This window comes from Mercenaria mercenaria, chromosome 2, assembly GCF_021730395.1.
Source record: "Mercenaria mercenaria strain notata chromosome 2, MADL_Memer_1, whole genome shotgun sequence".
NCBI lineage: Eukaryota > Metazoa > Mollusca > Bivalvia > Venerida > Veneridae > Mercenaria > Mercenaria mercenaria.
Window position 1 is genome coordinate 59,574,756 of NC_069362.1, and position 19,992 is coordinate 59,594,747.

A 19,992-nucleotide genomic window follows, 5' to 3' on the forward strand; every position below is an offset into this window, starting at 1 on the left:
GAGGACTATACAAGAAAGTACAGACCAAGTAAATGAGGATCCATCGATTGGTTCTTGAGAAGTCGTTTAAAGCTACTCACCCACAGAGTTTGGGTGAAAATTTTCAACATGTTCATTTCCACCAAGTTTAGCATAGAATGCATGTGACACTGAAAACAATGATAATGTCGGTGAAAATAAGAGTAAGATATTGAAATAAATGCAAGCAGAATATTGATTTTCTGCATTATTTCAAAAGTTTTGTAATCGTTTACCACATTCTACACAGTAGTTTGCTTATTTATAAGGATATCATGCAAAAATCATGTAGCAATAAGTTTGTACCACATGTTACTATCACAATACTTACTTTTTATGGATGTTTGAGAGAAAAATATTTTCAACATTAAAATGTGTGGTGAGTCCCTTTAAATATTTGTCGAGTTTAGCTCTGCTAAATCATTTTGGAAAAGCTTGAGTGATGCTACAGACCACGTTTTTGTGAAGATCCATCAACTGGTTCATGAGAAGTTGTTTCAAAGTGTTTTTTTTCTATTCTTAGCTCTGATGGCCCCTAAAAGGGGGCAAAGCAGAACCATTTGCACAAATCTATAAGAGAACAAGACAAGCATTCTACAAACCAAGTACTTTATGAGGATAAGTCCTTGAAAGGTTTTTTTTTTTTTTTTTCAATTTTTAGCTCTGGTGGCTCCTAAAAGGGGCCGAGCGTTTCATGAGCCACGCGGAACCATTTAACATTTGAGTTGTCCGCTGTAACACATTCCTGACCTAGCGGACAAAATTTTAACACTAAGGCTAAGTATCTTAGTTTTCTCGTTATTTTTAAACCAAAGTGCCGTATATAATCAAATTATACAAAACTGTGAGTTTGAAGACTTCTGACTTCTATGTCTGCATATTGTTATCAGATTTATTTATAATATTCCATGTTTGTTGTAGACACGATTGTATCGAGGTATCCTGTGTCTCATTTTTAATGAAATACTTCGTTAATTGTTTGCCTGCATTACGTGTTAATCGTCTATATAACGCCACTATCGATCGCCATTCAACGTTATCTATACAAGTTCTATTGTGTTAATGCATGAAGACATTCATTAATATTCCTTTGTACGCCAAGTATGATAAAACATGGCTATGAAGAGGGTGGGGTAGGACCACCGACCTTCCGTAAGCCAGTTGGACAGCTTCCTCACATGATGAATTCAACTTTGGAACCCACGTGGGTGAGGGGCAAGTGATTCCTACTCAGCGACCTTAATCACTTGGCCACGGAGACCACAGTTTTTGCATTAAATTCAAAATAATAGAACATGTAGTAACCTGATTCAAAACTCCAATAAAGTAGAAAGTTAAAACTTGATAGATGTAATACAATGATTGATTTATATATTATTAGTTTTACAGTCACATGAATGAAAAAAAACCACACACACACACACATTACATACTATATAAAAGATAATGCGTAATAAAGCAAAATATTTTTTAAAATAAACACGTATAATGACGTGCACATTCAGTGCGCAATAACTTTAAACAAACTTGTTACTCAACAAAATGAAGTTAACAAATATCCCTTTCTCCATTGCTTTCTGTCGTAGAGAAAGAATTCAATAATGCTCAACATATAGGTTTGACATCTTCAATGCTATAATGTTATTAAATGAGGGTTTCGCTTTGTTTACAAGGTATGGGAGTAATTTATTCTTATTCAACGTATGTACGAATACGTTTCAAATTCCCTTTTACGACAGGGGAATTTAAATAAATTTTCCTTAAGTATCACATTTCTGTTAAAAGCATAAATACTTCCTTTTCAGTTTTTATTACAAAAAGAAATATATCGACTTCATAAATTACCCTTCATGCACCTGTGTGTTCCCCTAAATAAAATAAAAATAGGTCACATTTATAGAATATAATTCAAATTTTTAAAACAGTTTGTATTTTATGCATTTTATAGGATTGGTAAAAAAACATCCGCCACCATATAGTTAATATAAAAGCAAAATGTTCATGTTAAACGTTTGTAAAATTTTCAAGAAAAATGTAAGGCAACACTTAAAATTATATGCCAGGACTTAACGGTTATTTTTTTTTTTTCGTTAAAAAATGACATTTCGGCTATATCCAGAAAAATGATAGCTATCTTAACACTTCAATTTTAGAAAACTTTTCACCTTTACCTACTAAGACCTTAACAGTAAGGTATTATTTCTATTTGGTTCTTGAAGAAAAAGATAGTTTCGAAAAACCCAAAAAAGAATTGCTGAATCAACGTTAGTATTCCTTTTTACAAAAAGGACTTTCTATGCTGAAAAGAGGCATTTCATTTTGACACAAACCATGAGCTGTAGTGCGCTCAATACCTATGTAATAGAATTGGGCTCGGGTGTGTGTGTTGGGGGGGGGGGGGGGGAGCGGTTCACATCCCGTTATCTCTTGAGAACAGACTCAGTCAAACCGAGTGTGCTATCACTTTTGTTGGTTGCATTCTATGTTTCCAAAGGATCCTTTTACAGATTTTATTAGTACATGTTTGTAACTCGCCTTGTGATGTCATCTCATGGTGTTCAAGATTTGTGTGAAGGCAAAACACTATCTGAGAAACCTACATACATGTACATCAAAAACATTTTACAGTTTTTCTAAGTTAAATAGAACATACTTTTAATACAACAAGTACTAGAGTTGTGTAGTTGACAATGTGAGGTAATCTTATATAATGCAAAAGAATTATTTAAAATTTGGTTTTCTAATTTCTGACAAACCTACTATGCAAAACTGCTGTGACGCGAACGCTGAACCCGAGTGACAACACTAGTTCTACTATTTACAGAAGAATATCAGTTGGGAAAAAATACATACATATCTTCACCAGACTCCTCAATAAGAGCTTTGTGCACAAGTTAAATGTTTATGGTATATGGGAACCACCCTTAAATGGACTGAATCTTGGTTAAACAACAGGTCTCAGGTGGTAATTCCCGATAGTGCAGGGTCTGACCCAGCCCCAGTAGTATCTGGTGTTCCCCAAGGCGTAGTTCTTGGATCAGTGCCTTTTCTCTTCTTTATTTTTTGTAATAATTATACAATATTTCGTAATTACGCGGTAAGAAAGATTTTTTTTTGTAATAACGATATAATTTATTGTAATTACAAACTGTTTCTCGTAAAAACAAGTTATGAAACCGTCAATGAAACCGTCATTACGTGTATAAATCTCGACGTAATGTGATATGGTGAATTTTCTTATAATAATGATATCTCGTAATTATGACATAGTTTTACTTGGTTCTGAAAGAAGAGAAGAAAAATGCATACATGCTGTTGTATAATTTTTAAATCAAGCAGTAATACTTTCCTCCCCAACTTATTAAAACAGGATTTCGAAGGCAGAAATAAATTCAAATTACATTTCATTTTCATAACTTAATACTTATAGAGAATAAGAAACGATCTTAATGTTAAATAGCATTTTCTCGACATGTCTATTTCATTGTTTGATTAAAAATGCTGAATTATATTTAAAAAGTATATACGCTCATTTTAGAATGTCTTCACTTGGACCCATCATTGTATTAAATTACTTGATCTATTTAAAACTGCAAGCTCAGCACGAACAAAGCATGGAAAATTACGGAAGCACATATCATAAGTTAAAGTTTAGTTTTTGTAAAGGTTCTTCAAAACATTCAAATATAACAAAATGTGATCTATTTTTTTTTTAAAATAAACAAAAAAGCACCGAATATCACAAAATTTAATGATTAAAAAAAACTTCTAATTGCAAAACAAATCTTTATATGTAATTTGATTTTAACTCTGTTTCATTTGTTTTTAGTCTAATTCAGAGACACAAATCAAGGAATTGTCTTTGCCTTAAAGAGGCCAATATTAGAGAAAATATATAATATCACAACAATCTTGACTTTTTCGTGACGAGCATGTTTTAAATCAGAGAAAAGCCTCAAACTATCCACTATGTGAATGAATGGACAATCTCGAAGCGTTGCGCCTCAGTTTGTCCTTTGTTTCACATAATGGACATTTGAAGCTTTTCTCCTTTACATAAATTTTATACAATTCATTTGAGATCTATCAGACTTGTTTTTATAGTTTAGTCATGGCAGAGATATCAAACAATTGAATTGCTTTTGCCTTATTTAGAACAAAAACGCTGCCATTTTATAATATCCTGGAAATGTTGACTTTTTCACGAGGACCGTATTTACATGATGGTAATTATACATGATTTGCGTGAAAAGATTGAGAAATAAATGTATCTCGTTACAAATTGACAGTGACATAATATGTTAGGCCAAGACAATGTGTTCAGTGTTTAAATATTTCATTGAATTAATGTGACAGCTGCTATCTTACTCTGTAGAAACAATCAACTATATCAAACACTGTGCATACTGCTATATTTATTAAATAAAGGTCTGCAATTTAGAAATTGTTTTAATTCGTCCTTAAAGGTCCATTACTTAAACCCGAACGAGTATTATATGAAAAATGGCCCACTGCATCGGTTCTGACCAAATAGTCATGATTATGTTCAAGAATAACTAACAAATAAACAAAAAATGTTGCCTATGTCAAACCGAAAGTATGCTTTCCGGCTGCTTACGAACCCGTCGAGCATCTTCGGACTTTTTCGGAAGAATCCTCCGAAACGAGGCTATAATTTATAAATAGATGCAAAATATATCATATGCCCAAACGATAACGTGATTTTTACAAACTTAGCACATGGAATTCAACAATTTTGTAACTCACAAAAACTTCATGAAAATCATTATTATAGTACAGGTAATATACAGCTATACTACAAGTTTTCATAAGGACAATTCAGGCCCTTCCCGAATAAAAGTGTTTTTACAACTTCGTCTGTAAACTTTTTCAGTTAATCTCTTTTCAGTATAATTTTAAGAATATAAATGAGTATCTGTCTTACACTGCAGAAACAAAGTATGATTGAAATTTACCTAAATACACTTATTTATGTACACATGGCTACATTAATTTAATAAGATTTTAGACATTAAACACATTGTCTTGGCCTAATATATGTCACTGTCAATTTTAAATTTTGTACATCTCATATTTTTCGTTTAAACAATTTTAAAATCACGTGATCCCGAAGAATTTCCGACCGATTACGGAAAAGCGATAAACACGAAAGTAGGACAAAATGACCCCCATGTCAGTCTAAGAAAATACAGAAACAATTATTTGTTTCTCTGTACATGGAATATTGCACGGCTATCGTAATGTTTAGTACTATATTTCAAATTGTGTAGTCTTTTTTTAAAGATTTATGTCTATTCATTTGTCTTTATTTTGCACCTTTAAGTTACACCAGTTATACTGTAACAGTGTGATTTCATGTCAACGTGTTCGCATACCGTCATACTGTGAAACTGAGATTTCTTGACAATTTTTTGGGACCAATTATACTGAGTGAGTGAGGTTTCATATGGAAGCCCTGGAGGGACAATTGATTTCCGTACTTCCAACTTCTGACTTCTAACCTTTGCTTTTCTCACTTCCAACTTCTTGACTTCCTACTTCTAACTTCCCAACTCCCTGACATTCGACTTCTGATTTCCAACATCAACACTTCATACTTCCGACTTCTTGATTCCTTCTTCTAACTTTCACACTTCTGACTTCCAACTTCCTGACTTCCAACTTCCACACTTCTTACTTCCGCACTTCTTACTACCGACTTCCAAAGAGGGGAAGCAGGAAGTAAGAAGTGTGGAAGTTGGAAATCAGAAGTCGAAAGTCAGGAAGTTAGAAGTCAGAAGTGCAGAAGTTAGAAGTCAGAAGTGCGGAAGATAGAAGAGGGAAGTAAGAAATCAAAACGTTGGCAGTAAGAAGTGCAGAAGTTAGAAGAAGGAAGAATTATTATCATCAGTACTTTAGTTATGCATGTGCAAAGCACTTTCCATTTGAATGATTCACGTCACGGCCCTATATTTGTTTCAAATATGAATAGAGCTACTCTGTACACTGGAAAAAACTTCGATATTTTTCTGAGATATTTCATATGCTGTTAAATACTTTTTGTTGATCACCCTTGATATGATCAAATACAAACGCGGAAAACCACAGGTTGCCCAACACGTCATAAACGAAAATGTTGCAGGCTCGGTTTGATTGAGTCTGTTCATGGACGGTAGTGGAAGTGCAATCTACGGTCCATGCCTCTAGTCCAGGGTTGAGCAGATCTCAACATTTACACATATAAATAAGAGACAAAGAGTGTTATTTAGATACATCCGCAGATGTACATGGAACCTTCAATGATTCACAGACTGCAATTCCATGAAAAGCGGCGTATGGTCTCGAGATAAAATTATGGCTGTGCGCTAAACGAGAAAACAATGGGCAGAACTAAACAAACCCGAATTTAGAGAGGGGGTCTGTGGTTATGGAGCCTTCATATCACAGAAACTGCCAAAACAAGCTTTAAATGGAAGGTTACATGGTCCTTTGACCATGACCTTGACCTACTGATTTACTTTCGTCTTTTTTAAGATATTGCCATAAAATTTGGACCACTTGTACAGTTCTGAACACATATCTCAAAACTGACTTTACGTGACCTTGATTTTGACCTACCTTCTTTTTAAGGTACAGCAATGAAATTTTGAGATCTTATACAGTTTTGCACAACATTTTTTGTGCATCTTAGTATATTTTTCCCCTTTACAATATACAAATGGATCATATTTTCAATACCCCTGTTCCTCTGATAATACGCTGCTGCCTGGGGGTATTCTTTGCCATTAGTGATAGGTCTAGTATTATCCGCAAGAAAACTAAATAGTTCAGTTTTGTTTTCATCCCATCTAAGAAAGCTATTCCATGATTTAGGAGGTCTATTATTTAACTCTTTTCGACATTATCAAATGTTTGAACTAGAACACAAACAAAAGCACAAATACTCAACCTTACAATGATAGATACAAATTTGGTATGTCAATACAAAGCATGTACTATTTTAATTTGAAGGCCGAGGGACTATCATTTTACCACTTTCAATATATATTTTAACATTTTGCTGTATGGGATACGACTTGGTTTGATGATGTTATTCCTTAAGCACTGTTCTTCTTGGCTCGGCTTCCTGAGATGGAACACCGTCTGTTTGGGTACGACTCTTTAACCATTAAAGGGGCGAATCAAAGCTTCATACAAGTGTTAAGGTTGTCACTGAACCCTATGCTGAGTTGCACGACAGTAAGCTACCCTATTGTGCCCTGGTGGTGTTTGTAGTCCATTCTATAGATTCATTACATATATCATTCAATTATAAAGGATTAAAAGATTTTGTTTCAACTGATTAGCAATGGTTCAGTATTGCAATGATTTTGAGAAGGTTTCTCGGTGAAACACAGCTAGAAATGAAGAATAGAATAGAGAAGAGATCGGAAAGAAGAGAAGTCCGTATAAACAATATTAGTGTCTTTCAGGCCAATATCATAATATATGCTATCAGGTTTATCTGGCACCAGGATCTAATCAACCCTCGATGGTGATAGCATTGGAAGTGGAAAACTTAAACTTGTTTTCAAGATTTAATGTGCAATTTTATAGTTAAAACAAATGTATACATGACTTTCTGTGTAATGCCTTCCGCCCTCACTCGGGGCGTTGAATTCCTCATGTGAGGAAGCCATCAAGCTGGCTTATGGAAGGTCGGTGGTTCTACCCGCTCGTGATGAAATAATGCACGGAGGGGCTCCTGGGGTCTTCCTCCACCATCAAAGCAGGAAAGTCACCATATGACCTATAATTGTGTCGGTGCGACGTTAAACCCAACAAAATAAATAAATAAATTCTGTGTCATGCCGCCAATAACAGGGACCACAATGGAAATAAGCCTTTGTTTCTCTTGTTGTGTTATCTCTGGTATCGGTGTGCATTTCATGATTTAGAATATATGTATAATTGTAATTAGTCTGCTTGCTACTATATTGTTATATACTATCATAGTTCTGTTTTATTACCATGTTTTACGCTTGATCTATCTATCTATCTATCTGTCTAATTTTGTGCTTTTCATCTGGTACCAACAGTTGCAGCTGGGGTCACGCCAGTTATGATGGCCTCACGGTAGGGCAGACACTCAAACAACTTGAATTTCAAAAAAAAAAAACGAAAAAAAAAAACAACAGTTGTGCACAGCGGAATGAAATACCAATTCGATACTGATTCTCTTTTGCATAAAAACATAAAATGTTGCATTAATTAAACACTATAAATCTACATTAATTAGTATTTCACTGGAATAGAATTACCGTAGAATTAGTATTTTTTAGATATTTTCTAGCCTGGCTCCCTGGCTGCATGGTTATTTTTTATATAAATACAAGAAACATTTTATTAGAAAATTTTAAGCCGCTAAAATAGCACAATTTTATCTGATGGCTGAATATGAGCCGCGTCATGAGAAAACCAACATAGTGGGTTTGCGACCAGCATGGATCCAGACCAGCCTGCGCATCCGCGCAGTCTAGGCAGGATCCATGCTGTTCGCTCTCAAAGCCTAAAGCAATTAGAGAAGCCGATAGCGAACAGCATGGATCCTGACCAGACTGCGCAGATCCGCAGGCTGGTCTGGATCCATTCTGGTCGCAAACCCACTATGTTGGTTTTCTCATGGCGCGGCTCATATATATAGTATTCTATTCACTATTTCAAGTGTGATCAGCCATATAGAGCTAGTAATGTGACCATGGTTACCTAATTAGCTGTCTCGCAAATACCATTGTATCATTAATGTCCGAGGCAGTCACCCATGATCTGTACACCTGTGAATTCGTTCACGCATGAAGTTCGTGCTTGACCATGTGACATTACGTACTTCCGAGATGTGTTCACCCAGTTTACCTGTCGACGCCATGATTGTTGGGGGGAAAAGAGAAGAAATATAAAAATAGGAAAAATCGGTGCTGACTGGAAACGTTAGGTAAGTAAACAGGCATCTAAAATTTTGTTTTGTTTTTCTCAGCAAAGGTATGGAAGCAGTTGGTCAACTGCACGTCAAAACGCACCCAATTCCAAAATGCAACCAAATAAAAAAAATGCGCGCGAAACGACCGCAAGAAGTTGAAATTTGATTTTTCAGTCTGTCTCTAAAATATTATATATTTAGGTATATAATTCAAAGGAAGAAAATTCTCATCATATGTAGATTTAGATTTTACTTTACTAAATATATTAATAAATTTGTTAGTTCTGACTGCCATAACTTAACTGACGCTGTTTTTATTTTCCGATGGTCGCGTCCATCCGTAACAGCATATAAACATCTCTGAGCTGAATTTTTTTAGCTATAAATTTGTATGCAAAGCTAGGTCTACATAATTAAAAAAAAATGTTATGCAGTAGGCCTAATTACATGTAGCCCATTGTTAAAAAACTTCCGTTTTTAGCAGTTGTACTAATTTATTCTGTGTTACCCTAACTGACTTTTTTTTGATTTTTCAATTTTTCTTTACCAACTGGCTTTCTGAAGGGAAAATATAGCCTGATAAAGCCCAAAAGGGTAAATCCAGATATTTGATTTTCAAGAACTGATTCCAATGTCGTTTGAATTTGGCACCTGATGAGAAATTAACATAGTGTGACAAAATTATCAGTCCATAACAGTTGCACAAGTTGTAAATTTGAAGCAGCATGGGGGGGTGGGGGTGGTAATTGGGGTTGAAAATACATAAGCTCTGACTTTGGTAAAGCTATAAAGAATATTACGGAATATTTTCTTTTAATCTAAGGGGAAAATATGAAAATTTTAGGAGAAAATATATGTCTATTTTTGGCTTGGGGAAAACAAGTCATATTTGGCTGTTAACATAAAGTATATTTAGTAATTGTTCAGGTTTTCAAATGCAAAACTTTGATCCAATATTGTGAAATCATTAATTTTTAGCAGGGGACCAATTTCGTTGATTTGGTTGTTGTCTCAATCCACAAATTCATGTCCCCAGGAAATAGCAGTTTTGGTCAAAATCAGGAAAATTCATGCCCACGAAATAAAATAATTTCACAGTATACCGTTCAATAGTCATATTTACTTTCATAAAAAACCTTTTCTCTGTTAAAAACATTTTTTTCTAAACATCTTAGATTAACAAGTTCCAGTCCTATGGTCTCAAGATAGTAGAACTGAACCTGTAATTGCTTCAGATCAGACAGGTAGAACAGTTGAGTATTTCCTTTAATAAATGATTAAATTTTTAAGTTACATTTATTAGTTTAAGAGATATATGTATGGATCGCAAACAAGCCATACAGTTAAAGACTTTGACAATTAGTATTACTTGAACAGAGTTGAACATTCAGTATGTAATAAATTGAATTTCATCAAATTCATAGGTTCAGTGTGTATTGCTGTGATTTAGAATTTACTAATTTACCTTATAAAAATTCTTACCTTTATGGTTAAATGAGTTTACTTCAAACTTGTTATGCTTTATTATCCCCCGCCGATGAAATCGGGAGGGGGGTATTGAAATGGCGTTGTCCGTCCGTGCATGTTTGTGTCCGTCCGTGCCCGCGAAATGATGGTTAAGTGACTGCATAACGGTACTTTCTCTTTGATGTCATTCATTCCGTTCTGTTTATGTGACCTTTTTCTTTTTATGTGACTGTTAGAACAATAGAGAGAACAATGGGGGTGTCACATAAAAACTGTTTCGTTAGAACGTCTGTCCGTCCGCAGCCATTTCTCAGTAACTAGCAGGTAGAATTTCATGAAACTTGGAATAAACATGAACTAACATACTGCGATGATGCCCGTCAAGTTTTTTTTCGATTGGTCAATTTTCCTTAGAGTTATTGCCCTTTATTTACTGAAAAATGCCCAAAAATGTCCGTCCGCAGTCATTTCCCAGTAACAGGCAGGTAGAATTTCATGAAATTTGAAATAAAGATAAACCAACATACTGTGATGATGCCCGTCAAGTTTTTTTTTGGATTGGTCAATTTCCTTTAGAGTTATTGCCCTTGATTTAATGAAAAATGCCCAAAAATGTCCATCTGCAGCAATTTCTCAGTAACTATGGGATAGAATTTCATAAAACTTGAAATAAACATGAACCAGCATACCACGATGATGCCGGTCAATTTTTTTTTTTTTTTGATTCAGTTTCCCTTAGAGTTATTGCCCTTTAATTGTTAAAAATCCACAGATTTGTACATAACAAACCAACCAATTGGTAGAATTTTATTAAAGTTCTTTCATTCTTTTCCAAGAACATTTATTATAAACATATGAAGTTGTTGCCTTGGTCACACACCCTCCACACCCCCCACCCACCCAAAATTCCTTTTAATTATTTTTTTTTTTCAAATCTTCCATGAACATTTTATCAACATGCAAAGTTGTACTGTTCCTTCACCTCACCTCACTCTCCACTCAGTCATGCCCACCACCCTGATCATGCCCCAGCAGCCCATCCCCCACCCCCCATTACAATTTTTTTTTTCATTTTTAATTTTACATCAGTATTTATAATCACCATATCAACATGTGAAGTTTTGTACCCTCACCCGGTCACCCCCACTGGCCCACCTCCCCCCCCCCCCCCCCCCCCCCCAAAAAAAACACTTTCATTTTCTGTTAAAATGATATTGATTAATGAAATTATTTGCTTCTAAGTAACATCCTTAACTTTTTGCCAGGTATATTTTTTTGCCATTCCTCACCGCGGGGGATACCAATTCATTGAATTTGCTTGTTATATTAAAATTATCATTAAATGTTTTGTAAAAATTTCATTCAAATCTGTCAAAATTTAGCTGAGATAAATAAAAAACAAAAAAACAGGTGTGGAGTTAGAAAAGTTGTTGAGCATATCTAATAAGTATTTGCTATGATAACTTGCATTTAGCATAAAATAATTGTCATTTAGAATTTGGCTAGTATCATGGCAGGTTTGCTTTCAATACATGCTAATTACAAAAATGTATCATTAATGTTAAAAGACAAATCATGTTTAATGCCTGTTATTTAATGCTGATGTCAAATACATAATGCTTAATTAACATACAAAATGCTAAATCCCAAATAAATGCCAGTTGTGAAAGTCTTCAACTTTATGAGGAAATGATCTTAAACCTTTAATTATTTCAAAAGATATAATGTTGTACTCTGTCTGACTTAAACCAATACCTGATGGTGTTCAGCCAGCCTTTGGTGCATGCACCTAAACTGTTTAAAATATTTAGAAAAAAAGTGTTAAAGTCAAAATGAGGAAACAATGGCAAATGACTATTTAAAAGATGCATTCTCCCCTTTGTTATGTTCAACTCATAATTGGAATAAGCTCTTAGCAATAAGCATTTGGCATTTATTGAGATAATTGACTCACATCTTGCAATTAACAACTGAACATTCATCTTTTAACAAGTAACCATTTGACAGTCAGTATTTTAGCATTTAGCATGGTGACCAGCTTTCATAGCATTCAGTCATAAACAGATTATACTATACAGTAGAATACTATAGAATTTTAACTCATTAATATTTCAAACATGGAAAACATTTTCACTTTGTCTCTTTTCAGGTATCATAGCAGTGAAGCTGGCCGCCTTGTAGACAGTCCTATGTTTTAATGTAGCCGAAGCAGTGGAGATGGCCGCCTTTTAGACAGTCCTATGTTTTAATGTAGCCGAAGCAGTGGAGATGGCCGCCTTTTAGACAGTCCGCTGTTTTAATGTAGCCGAAGCAGTGGAGATGGCCGCCTTTTAGACAGTCCTGTGTTTTAATGTAGCGGAAGCAGTGCAGATGGCCGCCTTTTAGACAGTCCTGTGTTTTAATGTAGCCGAAGCAGTGGAGATGGCCGCCTTTTAGACAGTCCTGTGTTTTAATGTAGCCGAAGCAGTGGAGATGGCCGCCTTTTAGACAGTCCTGTGTTTTAATGTAGCCGAAGCAGTGGAGATGGCCGCCTTTTAGACAGTCCTGTGTTTTAATGTAACCGAAGCAGTGGAGATGGCCGCCTTTAAGACAGTCCTATGTTTTAATGTAGCAGAAGCAGTGGAGATGGCCGCCTTTTAGACAGTCCTATGTTTTAATGTAGCAGAAGCAGTGGGGATGGCCGCCTTTTAGACAGTCCTATGTTTTAATGTAGCCGAAGCAGTGGAGATGGCCGCCTTTTAGACAGTCCTATGTTTTAATGTAGCCGAAGCAGTGGAGATGGCCGCCTTTTAGACAGTCCTATGTTTTAATGTAGCCGAAGCAGTGGAGATGGCCGCCTTTTAGACAGTCCTATGTTTAAATGTAACTGAAGCAGTGGAGATGGTTGCCTTGTAGACAATCCTATGTTTTAATGTAGCTGAAGCAGTGGAGATCGTTGCCTTGACAGTTTTGTGTATTATTGTGGCAGAGGCAGAGAAGATGGTTGCCTGGTAGATTGTTGTGTAGTGACCATAGTAGTGATGATGCCACATCAGGTACACATTTTTTTCATCCATGTGTAACATATAAGCTGTGTAAATATGCTGAAAAAAAGACAAGATACAAATTTCCATAATGATCATTTCCATTTAAAGTATGTGAAAGTATTGACAAGATCCATTTCTGTAATTATTGATTATTCTCTCTTTTAGCTCGACTGAACCAAAGGTTCAGGATGAGCTGTTGTGATGGCACTGTGTCCGATGTCCGGCATTACTTTTTAAGTTCATCTGAGCATGCCATACTCATGGTGAGTTTTAGTATTTTTGGATGTCTGTTGTCTACCAGTCTATCTTTCCATCTGATGTCCGTGATTGTTTTTAGCTCGACTATACGAAGTATAAGGAGAGCTATCCTACTCGACCCGGCATCAGCGTCTTTCAGGCGTCCCCATCTTGGTTAAAGTTTTTTTTTACACTTTTGCTTTTTTCAACTTATCTCTGTAATTACTTGATGGATTTAATTCAAACTTGAAATAGTTATTCCACATCATCTGGCATAAGGGCCATAACTCTGGCACCAATATTTCATGATTTATCTCTCCTTTCTACTTAGTTTTTAGCTCGACTATTCAAAGAATAGTAGAGCTATTGGACTCACGCATGCGTCCGCGTCGGCGTCTGCGTCCCGATTTGGTTAAGGTTTTGTATGTAAGCTGATATCTCAGTAACCACTTGTGGGAATGGATTGAAACTTCACACACTTATTTACTGTGATAGACTGACCTACACTGCAAAGGTTCCATAACTCTATTTTGCTTTTTTACAAAATTATGCCCCTTTTTCGACTTAGAAATTCTTGGTTAAGGTTTTGTATGTATTAAAGCTGGTATCTCAGTAACCACTTGTGGGAATGGATTGAAACTTCACACACTTATTCACTGTGATAAATTGACCTACATTGCACAGGTTTCATAACTCTAATTTGCTTTTTTACAAAATTATGCCCCTTTTCGACTTGGAAATTGTTGGTTAAGGTTTTGTATGTAAGCTGGTATGTCAGTAACCACTTGTGGGAATGGATTGAAACTTCACACACTTATTCACTGTGATAAACTGACCTACATTGCACAGGTTCCATAACTCTATTTTGCTTTTTTACAAAATTATGCCCCTTTTTCGACTTAGAAATTCTTGGTTAAGGTTTTGTATGTAAGCTGGTATCACAGTACCCACTAATGGGAATGGATTGAAACTTCACACACTTGTTCACTGTCATGATCTGACATGCACTGTGTAGGTCACATAACTCTACTTTGCATTTTTTTCAAAATTATGCCCCTTTTTCGACTCAGCAGTTTTGGGTTAAGTTTTTGTATGTAAGTTGGTATTTAGTATCCACCTATGGGAAAGGATTGAAACTTCACGCACTTGTTCACTTTATGAGCTGATAAGCACTGTGAAGGTTCCATAACCCTTTTTCCCATTTTTAGCTCGACTATTCATAGAATAGTGAGCTATTGCACTCGCCCATGCGTCGGCGTCTGCGTCCGCGTCCGCGTCCCGATTTTGGTTAAGGTTTTGTATGTAAGCTGGTATCTCAGTAACCACTTGTGGGAATGGATTGAAACTTCACACACTTATTCACTGTGATGAACTGATCTACATGGCACAGGTTCCATAACTCTATTTTGTTTTTTTACAAAATTATGCCCCTTTTTCGACTTAGAAATTTTTGGTTATGGTTTTGTATGTAAGCTGGTAACTCAGTAACCACTTGTGGGAATGGATTGAAACTTCACACACTTATTCACTGTGATGAACTGATCTACATTGCACAGGTTCCATAACTCTAATTTGCTTTTTTACAAAATTATGCCCCTTTTTCGACTTAGAAATTTTTGGTTAAGGTTTTGTATGTAAGCTGGTATCTCAGTATTTACTAATGGGAATGGATTGAAACTTCACATACTTGTTCACTATCATGATCTGACATGCACTAAGCAAGTCCCATAACTCTACTCTCTTTTTTTTCAAAATTATGCCCTTTTTCGACTTAGCAGTTTTTGGTTAAATTTTGTATGTATGTAATCTGATATCTCAGTATCCACTAATTGGAATGGATTGAAACTTCACACACTTGTTCACTGTCATGATCTAACATGCACTGTGAAGGTCCCATAACTCTACTTGGCATTTTTACAAAATTATGCCCCTTTGACTTAGCAGTTTTTTGTTAAGTTTTTGTATGTAAGCTGGTATCTCAGTATCCACAAATTGGAAAGGATTGAAACTTCACACACTTGTTCACTGTCATGATATGACATGCAGTACAGAGGTTCAATACCTCTACTTTGCATTTTACAAAATTATGCCCCTTTTTCAACTTTTGTATTCATTCAATTGACAAGGCTGTTGAATAGTCGAGCGTTGCTGTCCTCCAAAGCTCTTGTTACAAAATGATGCCCCTTTTTAGACTTTCGTATTAATTCAATCGACAAGGCTGTTGAATAGTCGAGCGTTGCTGTCCTTCGACAGCTCTTGTTAAGGTTAAAGTTTTGATGCACTTTCACCCTATCTCTGTTATTACTGAATGGATTTGATTCAGACTTAAAATAATTGTTCAACATCCCACATCATATGACACAAGATACATAACACTGGCACAAATTTTTCATGAATTATTCCCCCTTTTTGCTTAGAATTTCAGGTTAAAGTTTGGATGCACTGTTTTTACTGAATGGATTTGAATCAAAAATCATTATGCCCCCTTTTTGCTTAGGCTATACTTATATAGTGTTTTGATACACTTTATCTGTACCTCTTATTACTTAATATTTTTGACACAGACTCAGGCAATTGTGCAATATCTTCATTCACCAATGGAGTTGATAAACACTCCAGTGACAGCTCCAGTGACAGCTCCAGTTTCCTCAGATGTGCCCAGTTTCACTATCCAGCATCAAAATAGTCCAGCACGCTGAAACCCCTGGCATGATCTTGCAATTATGCCACAATAAGATAGTTATTGCTCGTCTTCACCCACATCATATGGCACAAGGGGCGTAACTGTTGCACCAATATTTTATGAATTATTCCCCTTCCTAGAATTTCAGGTTAAAGTTTTGGTGCACTTTCATTCTATCTCAGTTATAATTATTACGAAATGGATTTGAACATCATTATCAACATAATATGACATGTGGTCTATAACTCTCGCATCATTTTTTCATGAATTATGCCCCCTTTTCATTTAAAATTTTAGGTTTATTTTAATGCATTTTCTCTATATAATTCTGTAATTACAGAAAGGATTTGATTCAAACTTAAAATATTTTTTACACATCATCATATGACACAGTACTCTGTCATTATATTTGTAGTTTTGAGTTGTCACCCTTCCTCTAATGTGGGTGGTCCAATTCATTTCTCTTAGTCAGACATGTTTATTGTAATCAGCCATGTTTAGTTTTGTACTGCATTTTGTACAATTATACTGATTATATGACTATTCTATTATTTGACCTCACATGCATATTATATGCCTCGGATTAAAAATAAAACTGAAACTGTTTCAGTGCTTTTTCACTCTATCTCGGTTATTACTAAATGGATTTGATTCAAACTTAAAAATAGTTATTCCACATCATCATCTTCATCATACCATACAAGGTCTATAACTAGTGCACCATTTTTAGCTCGACTATTTGACGAATATGGAGAGCTATAATACTCACCCTGGCATAAGCAATGGTTGAAGATTTTATGAAATGGTAATATCTTTTATACCATCAAAGATATTTACTTCAAACTTGGAACACTTATTAATTATAACAGTCTCTACCTGTAGGCATGCTTACATAACTCTGTCAAGTGTTTTGGCAGCCAAATTTCAGCTATTTTCTCATAAATCTTTTGATTGATCTTGATTATGATTTTTTTACCTTGTCCTGAAGTGCAATGATAACAGGTGAGTGATACAGGGTATTTATGGCCTTCTTGTTATTCATTTTTGTCTATGTTCCTCAGTGTTCCCACTGGCATTTAAAGCTGGGGGTGAAAACTGAGTTTTTCTTGCACTTTTGTACCCCCTCACTAAGAGATATGTAACAGCTGTCTCTTAAAATGGGGGGTGGGGGACACCATTCTGGGGGTGAAAAACCCCAAGTTGGGGGTTTCTGGGAACACTGTTCCTGTATTTCTTTTTTGACTTATTTGCATATAACATTATGTATTCATAATATGTTCATTATTTGCTTTAGTATGTGCATTTTACTAATATCATCTTTTATGTGATATCAAACCTTTCTTTCTGCCATTTGGGCTTCAGATATTTCTCTGTCATTGTGTCAGAGAAAATGGAGGTATGTATACTTCTGATGCAAAAATGAAAAGAAAATTAACTGTCATCACTGAGTTTTGAACCCACATGGCAAAAAAATCATATTAACCTGTGCAGTAGGCAATTTGTAACTAGTATGAAAACTAGAAATACATAAATTATGACAAATTACAAAAATGTTGAATTCCCAGTGCTTCATTTAAAGGAGTTCATCACAATATTTTGTGCGCAGCTCAATCGCGCAGCAAGCGATATCTACTGTAAAGTTCAGAATTCGCCGCAGAAAGTGCATAATTGTCGGATATGCAGCCCACTCGCGCACAATATATGGTATGTACTGACAAAGTAGGTCGTGCATCCATATTTTACCTTTAAAAGTGATGGTGTTTATTGGAGGAGTGGTTGTAGGAAGTACTCGAATCGAATACATTGTGGACAGACAATTTGAAAGTAAACTATTTCGTCCAATTCGTAATGATGCAGCCGGCTTCAAGTCAAATAAAATTCCAGAAAATCTTAACGTAGATATAGATCTCCTTCAAGTTCAAATGTAACTTCCTAAAAATGTTGTTATACTTTTTGTGCCCCATCCCGCATTTCACGTAGTAAGACCAGAGTTATGGCCCTTGATAGTCAAACTGTACATAAAGGATCTAGACATTTGTTTCTCATGTACCTCAAAATTATATGCGCCAAGAGTCATGAAACCACACAAGAATTAAATTCAGCATGCGGCGTTGTGCACCAGTGCTTTTATTTAAAGTTTCACTTAATAAAAACAGATTTATGTCCCTTGACGTGGTCAAATATAGACGTAAATGGGATGTGAAAGCTTGCGTAGCACGTATCTCAAAAAGTATTTGACCTAGAGGCATGCAACCTTAAAGGAGCATTATTCTGCATGTGAGTAAGCATATTGGTTAAGGAACTGATAATAACATTGTGCAATTTGTTTTGTAAGAAAAAAAATGTTCATAATTTTTAGGTGGGTGGGGTAATGAAAAAATACTTTTGTGGGTGGAGTGAATATTTTTTAATTTTTCTTGAAAACAAGCACGGGTTGATATTATTTTTTTGGTTTAGATTTTTTTGTCTTAGTTCTAGCTTACATAATATAAAATTTGGAAAAATTCTGTCCGCTAGATTTTTCATATCATTAAGAAATACTTCGTGTTTTTCTCAGTTTCAGATACATTCGACATCTGTCAAGAGTAATTTTTCTGAGTTAATATATCTATATGTTGACATTTTATGCATAGTTAAAGTGGTGTTATTAATTCGGATGCATAAACAGTAACATCAGAGTGAAACTTCGAATAAATAATTGTTTGCAGTAGTTTTATTATGACATGTATGTACTGTTTCTTCAGACAAAAATACCGATTTGGTGTTCTTAATAAACTTTGAATATTGAAAAAAGAAGCACGGGTACCTATTATTTTTATTTTTTATTTTAACTTTTCTTACATCAATCTATAAATATGCAAAGTTACAAAAAATTCTGTCCGCTAGAAATAATTGTGAAAAACATCTTTAAATGTATTTATAGTCATGTTTGTAAACATCACGTTATGATAGGGGCATAGTAATTCCTTCTATGATTTGTTATGAGAAAAGTTAAATTTTTATTAAATAACATTATAAGCTCACTGATCACTATGTTTTTTTTTGCTTCAGGACAGTGCTGATGTACAGTGATTATGTATTGTGTACAGTACATTTCAAGAAAATGCTACCACCAAACAAGTGGAACTTCCTACAAACAGGGCACAGCTCAGAATCTACATCACCAAATTTACATTCCAAGATACTAAACAAGATGACCGGTTACATCAGAACTTCGCGGGAACATGCCAAAAGTTAGAATCAAGCAACACAGAGCCGTTGTCTGACAAACAAGGTATCTACATCTAGTTAAAAACAAAAATGTGATAAGATAATAACCTAATGGTGAAAAGAAATGAATGAACATTTGACAGTTTTTAAATGCAACTTGTTTCATAAGTCTTGAAAGATTAAGCTTTTTTCTCAAGAAAATGTATGTAGACATCATGTTAATGTTTATCAAGCAAATTTTAAAAATGGGAACACTGCTAATGGCTTACTTTGTTAGTATTTTTGATAGAGTACTGGCACTATCATGCAGATATTTTTTGACAAAAATGATGGAATGAGAGGTGAGAATGTCTTGCAAATACAGCTAAGAAGATGTTTTATTTTAAGTCCTCAAG